General features: G+C 39.7%; 1 pseudogene; it reads left to right on the top strand.

The window, feature by feature from the left end:
• The first annotated feature begins 8360 nt into the window (after positions 1 to 8360).
• On the top strand, positions 8361 to 9059 carry LOC121162096 (annotated as a pseudogene).
• The last annotated feature ends 1030 nt before the right edge of the window (positions 9060 to 10089 follow it).

Genomic DNA, 10089 nt, shown 5'->3' with positions numbered 1-10089 from the left:
TGTGACAAATCACTGATGTCACAGTCACTTGTGAATTATAAAGGTTAATGGAAATATCACAAACAAAATATCATTCAAAGTAGACTGTAATATCATGAACGCAATTGAATTATTAAGCCACCATTCCTATATCATAAACTTAAATAATGAAGTTACAGTTTATATGCATACAATCCCTTGTTTCTTCAAAAGTGTCCATTCATGGTATCAGAATTTATTGAAGTAGCATATTTTGTGAACTGCCATTTCATGAATCATCATTGTCATGTCATAATAGATTGTAGTATGAGAAAAAGCATAATCTGCTATAAGTTTGTCCTGGTTAAGTCACAAGTCAGCTGAAATTTCAACAAAATAGTTTTCCTGATCCACAATTCATTTTATTTTCATAAAATCATAGTGCTGTTATAGTCATGTTATATTATTAGCCACTATTATGTAATAAACATTCCGCAATGATCCCAGAAACCCTTTTCTGATTTCATTAACCTTCCCTTGTATAATCATTATCAATGGAATGTCAGAAACCAACCACTATGCTGTCATGTTCAGCTTTGAATACATAAACCATTAATTTCATAAGAATATTTTGATGTCATCATCAATTAGTCAGTTATAAGACTACCACTGAGCTGTCATACTCAAATATGGAATCATACAATCCATTGTGAATTATGAGATTATTACTTTTGAGTTCATAAACCACAATTGTAGTTAGGAAAATGTGCTGAGACGTTAAGATGGCCGACGGTGGCAGACTGATGTGACCAAGAGTTAGGGAAGTGGAGGACGGGAGTTGACAGAAGTGAGGGCAAGAGGAAGAGAATCCCGAGGAACACGGGGGAAATGCTCGAGGGTCACCAGGACTGAGAAAGACGGCACCCAGCAGTGAAACAGACGTGAACGAGTGTGAGCTGCAACCTGAGAGAGTGAAGGACGGCTCCTTGGGCTACGGAGACTCAAACAAAATTCGGTGAGCGAAATTCAGGGAATGAATTTCAGTGAGTCGCTAAGACAGGGAAGTGACCGCCAGTAGCAGGCAAAGAGGCGGGAATGAACCCTGGGGCAAAAAAAAAAAAAAAAAACAGGGCAAAGGGTGTCTGGAATGAGGGCTATGCGGCAGATGTGGAGTTAGGCAGTCTGGCTGGAGGAGAGAAAGCCATCGTGCAGAAAGAATCAAAGCAACCAGGTGAACATGGGAATTAGAATCCTGCCACACTGGCCTGCACCAATCCGGAGTCCAAGAGAACTTCACAAAAGGGAGACCTAACACCTACTTCTAATATCACCCACGACTGAGATGCCCACAGGGTCACAGAGTTGCAGGAGTGAAGAAGGTCAATGGGAACCAAGCTCTGCCAGCAAAAGAGCAGACACAAGAATCCCCAGTGCCTATAAAACTGTATCACATAATACAATGTTAACAACAATAAAAAAAAAAAAAAAAGATTCAAGGTCGACAGTAACTCGAATCGCCCACAAGGTGGCACTGTGGAGGAGTTTACTTCTACTCCTAGGCCTCTGCTGCCACCTTGTGGCTAAACCGAGTTATTGCTGACCTTGAATTTTTTTTTTTTTCTTTTCTTTTTCTCAAGTGCCCCAGCAACACAGCAGATAAATACCACAAAGCAACAAGACAACACAAAGGCATGGGGCAAGGTCACAAGGAAAGAAATGAGTAAGAACAAGAAATCTGTGCCACCCTGAAAAGTCACTAAATGGCCTGGTCAATTGCAGAGATGACAGATGAAGAAACTGATGAACAATCAGATAAGGAAGTCAGAAAAATAATGATAAAACTCTTCAGAGACAATGAAGAACGATGGGAGGAGCTCAAGGAATCCAAAAATCACATCATCACAAAAATAAAAGTATTCCAAAATGAGTTCCTTAATTTGCAGACCAAAGTTGAAACCTTAACTAATAGAATGAATACAGCAGAAGACAGAATCTCTGAAATGGAAGACAGCCAGAATGAAAACACAGAACATCAAACACCTGGAGAAAAACTTGAACAAACCCAACAAGACCATAAAGGAAATGAAAGACAACATGAAAAAGTCAAATATCAGAATGATAAGCCTTCTTGAAGAAGTGGAGAGAGAGGTGTGGAATAGCTGCTCAATGAAATTATAGAGGAGAACTTCCAAAATACTGGGAACATGAATCCAGCCCGAATTCAGGAAGGACAGAGAACCACCAACAAATTTGACAAAATGAGATCTCACTCAGACATGCTGTGCTGAAGTTCCCCTCCAACGAATACAAGGAAAGAATTATGAAACAAGTACAAAGAAAAGACAAGACTGCATTTAGAGGAAAACCAGTCACAAACAATGCTGACTTCTCAGAAGAAACCCTCCGAGCAAAGAGAGAATGGAGTAAAATCTTTCAAATCCTGAAAAGACCTGCCAAGCAAGAATAATATACCCAGCAAAAATTTGAGAATGAAATTATATACTTTGATAGCAGAGAAAAACTAAAAGATTATGCTAGCACGAAACCAGTTCAAAAAAAAAAAAAACAACCAAAAACTCCTTAGGAATGTGATAAACCCAGAAACATAAAAAGGGCAAAAAAGAAGGAAGGAAGCAAAGGAGGAAAGCAAGCAAGCAAGCAAGAAAGTAAAAAAGAAAGAAAGAAAGTAAAGAGAGAGTACAATCCATAATCAAAGATTGCAAAGTGGAAGACATCCCCACTAAAGGCCACACAAGAAAAGACAAACAGAGATACCAACACTCGCACACACACACACACACACACACGGCAAGTCAAAATCGCAACCTTTCAAAATTAACTCAAACACATATGGCTTAAAATCATCAATTAAAAGACATAGATTAACAGAATGGACTAACAAGCAGGACAAAATTATCTGTTGCTGCAAGAAACACGTCTAACCAAAAAAGATGCTAACAAACTGAAAGTGAGGGATGGAAAGAGATATTTCATGCCAATGTGCGAGAAAAATATGTTGGTGTACCTGTGCTAATTTCAAATAGCATAGACTTCAACGTAACAAACATCAAAGGTGACAGAGAAGGACATTTTATATTATTGAAGGGAGCCATCATCAGGAAGTGATTACCATTATAAACATCTACACACAGAACACAAGTGCACCCAGCTACATGAAGCAATTACTGACAGACTTAAGGGGAGACAAATACAATCATTCTAGGATACCTCAACATACCATTAACACCAAAAGACAGAGAAACAAGACAAGCACAAGAGAAACTACAGAACTCACACAAACAATAGAACTAATGGACTGAGTAGACATTTACAGGACCTTCCATCTTATGAACACAGAATATACATTTTTTTAGGAGTGCATGGCACCTTCTCCAGAATCGACTTCATGATAGGACACAAAGCAAGTCTTACTAACTTCAAAAAATTGGAATTATATTGTGTAATTTCTTAGGCCACCAAGGAGTGAAACTAGAAATCAATAAATCAAAATGTCTCAGGAAGTATGCAAATAGTTGCAGGTTGAACAATATGTTATTTAATAAACAATGGGTGAGAGAAGAAATGAAGAATAAGATAAAACAATTTATGAAAACGCAAATACAACATTGCAAAACTGTGGGACACTGCCAAAGCAGTGCTACACAGTAAGTTCATAGCAATTAGTTTTATGTCAAGTCCCAAGAAAGATACAAAATACAGGAATTGAAAACACACACGTACAGAAAATGGAAAAACAGGAGCAAAATGGCCCAAAATGCAATAAGAACCAGAAAATCATCAAAACAAGGGGAAAGATAAATCACATAGGAATCAAAACAAACAAAAAAATACACAAAACATATAAAAATGTTGTTTTTTTTTTTTTGAGAAGAAAAGCAACATAGACACCCCAGTCTCTTGACTAAGAAAAAAAAAAAAAACAAGAGAAAACGAGAATTAATAGCATCAAAGACAAAAGACAGCCTAACAACAGACACTGCAAGCATTAAGAAAGTAACAACTGTACTCCAACAAATCAGAAGACCACCAGAAAAAGGAAAGGTTTTGGACTCCCTCCACGGACCAAAACTTAGCCCAGAGGCAACAGGAGAACTGAACAAGCCAATACCGGGGTGACAGATAGATTCGATGATTAAACACCTTCCAACAAAGAAAAGCCCAGCCCCAGATGGTTTCACTGTAGAATTCTACGAAACATTCCTAGCAGAGTTAACCCCAATCCTCTACAAACTCTCTGAAACAATAGAAAAGCAAGCAACCCTTCCAAACTCATTCTATGATGCCAACATCACCTTAATTTGAAAACAGGATAGAGAACAACAGAGAAGGAAAACTACAGACCAATATCGCTGATTAACATTGATGTGAAGATCTTCAACAAAATCCTAGCCAAAAGAATTCAAAAAAACATGAAACAGATCATTCATCTGGATCAAGTAGGTTTCATCCTGAGAATGCAGGGCTGGTTCAACGTTAATAAATCCATAAATCTAATACACCACATCCCAAAATTGAGGAACAAAAATCTTTTAAAATTGTCAATAGATGTAGAAAAAGCTTTCGACAGAATTCAAACCCATCTCATGTTAAAAACTCAAACCAAGGTAGGCATAGATGGAACAATCCACAACATAATCAAAGCAACATATGAAAACCCAACACCAGCATCATACTGAATGGAGAAAAATTGGAACCCTTTCCACTGAGAACTGGAACAAGACAAGGGTGTCTGCTATCTTCACTGCTACTCAACATAGTACTAGAAGTGCTCAGAAAGGCCATAAGACAAGAAAAAGAAATCAAAGGATTTCAAATGGGAAACAAAGAAGTCAAGCTTTGACTATTCACAGATGAGCTGATTCTATACATAGAAGAATCAAGAGGCTGCTAGAACTCATACGAGAATTTGGTAGAATGGCAGGGTACAAAATGAATGCACAAAAATCAACAGCCATAGTGTAGGCAAACAGCCACAAGATGGAAAAAGATCTAACCAGCAAGGTACCGTTCAAAATAACAGAGAAGAAAATGTAGTGTCTAGGAATAAATTTAACTAAAAATGTAGATCTCTTTGAAGAAACCTACAAAAACCATAAAAAAGAAATTGAAGAAGACTTCAAAAGATGGAGAAGCATACCATGTTCCTGGATATATAAAATCAGTATCATCAAAATGTCCATGCTACCAAAAGCAACATATACATTCCACACAATCTCAAATTACACATAACAGTCTACATAAAACTGGAAAAAATGATACAAATATTCATATAGAAACACAAAAACCCCACGAATAGCTAGAACCATCCTAAAGAACAGGAAGTTAACCGGGGGGACAGCAATTCCTGACCTCTGGACATTTTATAGGGTAGTGGTAATTAATCAGCTTGTTACTGACACTAAGACAGAAAATATAATCAATGGAGTGAAATAGAAGCAACTGAAGGGTACCAACATAGATACACCCAAATAATCCTGCTGAAAAAAAAGTGACAGTCCAGGGAATTGGGAAGGTCTCCTCAAGAAATGCTGTGGGGACAACTGGTTGATAGCCAGAAGAAATAAGAAGTTAGACCTGGGGCCTGGTGAGGGGGCGCAGTGGTTAAGGTCCTCGCCTTGCACGCCCGGGATCCCATATGGGCACCGGTTCTAATCCCGGCAGGCCCTCTTCCCATCCAGCTCCCTGCTTGTGGCCTGGGAAAGCAGTCAAGGATGGCCCAAAGCTTTGGGACCCTGCACCCGCGCAGGAGACCTGGAAGAGGCTCCTGGCTTCGGATCGGCATAGCATCGACCTTTGCGCTCACTTGGGGAGTGAATCATCGGACGGAAGATCTTCCTCTCTGTCTCTCCTCTCTATATATCCGCCTTTCCAAAGAAAAGAAAATAAATCTTAAAAAAAAAAAAAAAGAAGTTAGACCCACATCTTTCACCATACCCTAAGCTCAAATCTAAATGGATAAAAGACCTAAACCTACATCCAGAAACCTTCAAACCTATTGGAAGAAAATGTTGGAAACACACTGTACCCCTATGTCCATAGCAGCACAATGAACAAATGCATAAACATTTAAGAAACTAAAATGCCCAGCAAGAGAAGATTAGATAAGAAAGCTATGGTTCATTTGCTCCATGGAATAATACTCAGCTATTCAAAAAGCTGCATTTAATTGTGGCCAAATAGGCCCAATTTTAAACCATTATGCTAAGGGAAATGCACCAATTCCAAAAGTTAGATACCATATGTTTGCCTTAATTTAAGATGAAATGATGTCAATCTAAAAAACAGTACCTGTGAATTGTCACATGTGTCTGTGTCACATGGAATAATATATATGAACCAACAATCAGTGAGAGACAGACTGCCTATGATCTACATCAAAGAACTGAAAAGCATGATATGCTTTTAATAGCCTGTTATTCCGTAATGGGTCAGGAGAGAAGAGAAATCTTCCACCTTGTCAGAGTGTGTGAGGAAGATGTTAAGTATAACCTATCAAGATTGTAACCGGTAACTAAAAGACAACAGACCTGAATCTGTATTAGACACTAGCAAAAATATAAAGACATACAGGGAGAATCCAAGAGTAATCCTGACAGCCTCTTAGCAGGAGGTCATATGCCTGGAGCAGGGTGGGACCCCAGAGTGAAGTGCAGGAGACCCTGGAGACTCCCAGATCCTCACTAAGAACTATCAGCATGGGCACCAAGGACTGTATCCCAACAGCCAACGAGACCACAGGGAATTGGTGTGCCCTTGTAGACCATGAACTCTGAGGTCATCCATTCCCTATTGGATCTCCCACATGGAATGGAAGATGACCAGATCCTTCCTCACAGGATCTAATGTCATCAGAACAACAGCCAGGAGCTCTGAGCATTCCTCAGAAACAGAAGTACAGTAAACTTACACCAGGACTTGAAAGAGGAGCTTTCCCTGGTCCTTACTTAGTTGCAACATTTGATCCCCACCCTCTCTTGCAATAACCATCAAGGTCTCTCTGGAGTCCCCAACGTTAGATCATATAGACCGAGTCCAATAGGGAAAGCTTAGAACCAGACAGGAAACAGTAAGCTTGGACTCACATATACCTTTCTAGGTAGGGCACAAAGAGTAGTTATTCCTCGCTAAGTTGTTGAAGATTTCTCTTCACACTCCTCCTAAAACTTTTCTGCTGCTCAATTGTTAACATATGACATGTTTGAGTTTTAAGCCTGTTTGGACTATCCTAAAAATTGCCAAGTTCAGTAAAAATCATGCTTGAATACTATAAGCAGCCAAATATAAAAATGAAAATAGACACGAGACAGCTGAATAGTATCCTATAATCATTTTAAGGTGTATTACAGCCAGATGTGTATAAACTAAAATGGGAAAGTCAATGAAGTAGACACAGGACGTGGTGAAGAACTTGTATTTTCTAACATATTGGTCACTTAACTTCATGTCAATTAACTTCATGATGTTGTAAATTGTTGTTGAAGTTGTATAGTGACTTTTGGAGGGGATGATATTCTGCCAGCTCTGCTTTCAAACCAGGGATGGTCTCCCAATGAAACTGCTGAATTTATGTGGACAATAAGATGCTGGACTCTCTATTGTCCATGCCCACAATGAAGAATCATGACTGGATATGACCTGAACTACTGTAACAGTATGAAGGAATTCAATATGGGGAGAGGGCTTTTTGGAGTGGTTGAGGGAATCCCAGAGCCTATGAAACTGTGTCAGAAAAGGAAATTAAAAAAAAAAGAAGAAAGAAAATATGTTGATACATCAACTGATTTGTAATAAACTAGCATACTAGCATTATAATCTCACAATTCTGATGACACAATCACAAAATTATACAATCAAACATTATGATGTCACATTGAGCCATCAAAATATATTGTGATGTCATAAATCAGAGAATTTTCTATCATAGTCCACTTTAATGTTATAGCTAACAACTGTGATGCCATGAACCTACCTTTAAGAGCAAATTATCAGGGCTGGTATTATGGTGTAGCAGATAAAGCAATTACCTGATGAAACTCCTGGCTCCTGGCATGGGTCTAGTCCAGTTCTGGCCAATATCACCATTTGGGAATTGAATCAACACATGGAAGATCTCTGCTTTCCCATCTCAGTTTGACTCTTGCCTATAGAAGAATAAATAAATATTTTTTAAAAGAGGTAGTAATCAATTGTGATATTACCAACAAACCATTGATCGGTGTAATCAAATTTTCATATAATAGGCTACCAGTTTTTTGTCACAAAACATTTTGATGTAATAAGCAATCAGCATGTGATCAACGACCATTCTGATATCATACATACTGCTGTGCTGTAGCAGCAGCAGTGGCAGTGGCAGCTGTTGGGGTGGGGTTTCCAGGAAGATGGTGCTCATTAAGGAATTAGTATAAAATCTAGAGGTGAAGTCCTGATATGAAAAAACACTCTGATGCTGATGTTGGAGTCCCTTTCCAGTACTGAGCAACAGGCGAACTGGAGCCTATCAGGTTTGACAGCTTTACTCTGTGGCAGAAGCTAGCAAGAATGAGACTGGCGATGGAGAAGGAATTGAAGTGTTAAAAAACGAGCCATAGGAGAAAGATGGTGAAACGCGGCAGTACACCCACAAAATTTGCCACCTGAAGAGCAAAGTTCCTGCCTTCATTAAGATGATTGCTCCCGAAGGTTCCTTGGTGTTTCACAAAAATAGCCTGGAATGCCTACCCCTACTGCAGAAATATTGTAACGAATGAATATATGGAAGATGATTTCTTCATTTAAACTGAAACATGGCACAACCGAGGCTTGGGAACATTAGAAAATGTACATGGTTTAGAACCAAATACATTGAAAGTGGCTGAAACTGTCCACATAGATATTGCAGATCGAAGTCAAGTTGAACCAGCAGACAACAAAGCTGATGAAGATTGGCTTTATTCCAGTCAGTCAAGACTAAGAGAGACGCTTTGGGACCCAACTGGAAGAAGGAGCTGGCCAACAAGCCTGACTGTCCCCAGATGTGTGTGTATAAGCTGCTGACCATTAAAAAAATCATAAAAAAGTGTCTATTAAGTAAAGAGTAAAGTTACAGGCCAATTTTTGCTTGTTTTCCTGAAGAGGAAAATCCTTTTAAAAAGAATTTCCGGTTTTTATTGGAGTTTTGTATTTTAAATTTCAAGTATTTTTCTACACCAAACCTAGCAAAAAAGGAGATGATAGTTTGTGATTTACAGTAACAGTAAACAATTGGCAGGCTCCTGCTAGGCAAACAAATCAAGGAGGGAATTGTCATGGTGCAGAAAAATTAGAAGTAGGGCACTTGAGTGAGTCTTGTCTCTGAAACACATATGTTCTGGAATTGTGCCTTGGAAACTATGCAAATGCTCCGGGTCCTCACAGGGTGGGGTGTGTGGCGGCCCTCTGCAGCTGGGAGGTGTCCAGCATGGAGACAGGGACCCTGCCTGGACACATCTCCACCCCCGGGCTGCCACCCCAGCTTCCCCGGGTGCTCGCTGGAAGCCACTGCCCACTGCAACTTTTTTTTTTTTTTTTAAGGCAGGTAGAACACCTAGGTAAGATTTGTGTTAGCTTTATCTGTCTGTGTTCTGCCTCAGTTCTGTGTAATCCAGTCTGGTCCTGAAAGCTTGTGTAGAATAATGGCGTTGAAGCCTTCAGGGCAGAGACCTTCTCCTGTAACCTCCCCTGTTCCTGAGACACATCCTGCCCTGTAGTCATATCATTCCCACTGTGTCCTCAGGCATCGGGGTCACTGCCACATCCTGAGACCCTGTATCCTCCGCTGGGCAGTCCATCTTTCCGTGCTGCATATCCTTGGGACGAGCTCCCGCTGTAAGTTAGGTCCATTATCATCACTCTGGGGGCAAGGGACAGGATGGCTCATTTCGCGAATTAAAGAGTCCAGCCCTGTCCTTGTAGCGAATTTAACTCTCACTGGCATCTGTCGTGTTGGGCACCTGGGCACACGGAAGCACCAGCCCAGCCCCTGAGTTTTAATGGTTTTCTAACAACTGCTGAGATTTGAGGGTATGTGTGGTGAATGTAAAATACCTAGTTTACTTGGCAGTCTCTGGTTTAAATTACAGTAAAACAAAC

This window comes from Ochotona curzoniae, unplaced genomic scaffold, assembly GCF_017591425.1.
Source record: "Ochotona curzoniae isolate NIBS_2020 unplaced genomic scaffold, NIBS_Ocur_1.0 contig_500, whole genome shotgun sequence".
Taxonomy (NCBI): Eukaryota; Metazoa; Chordata; class Mammalia; order Lagomorpha; family Ochotonidae; genus Ochotona; species Ochotona curzoniae.
The sequence above is the reverse complement of the archived record's forward strand: the minus strand, read 5'-3'. Positions and strand labels throughout refer to the sequence as shown.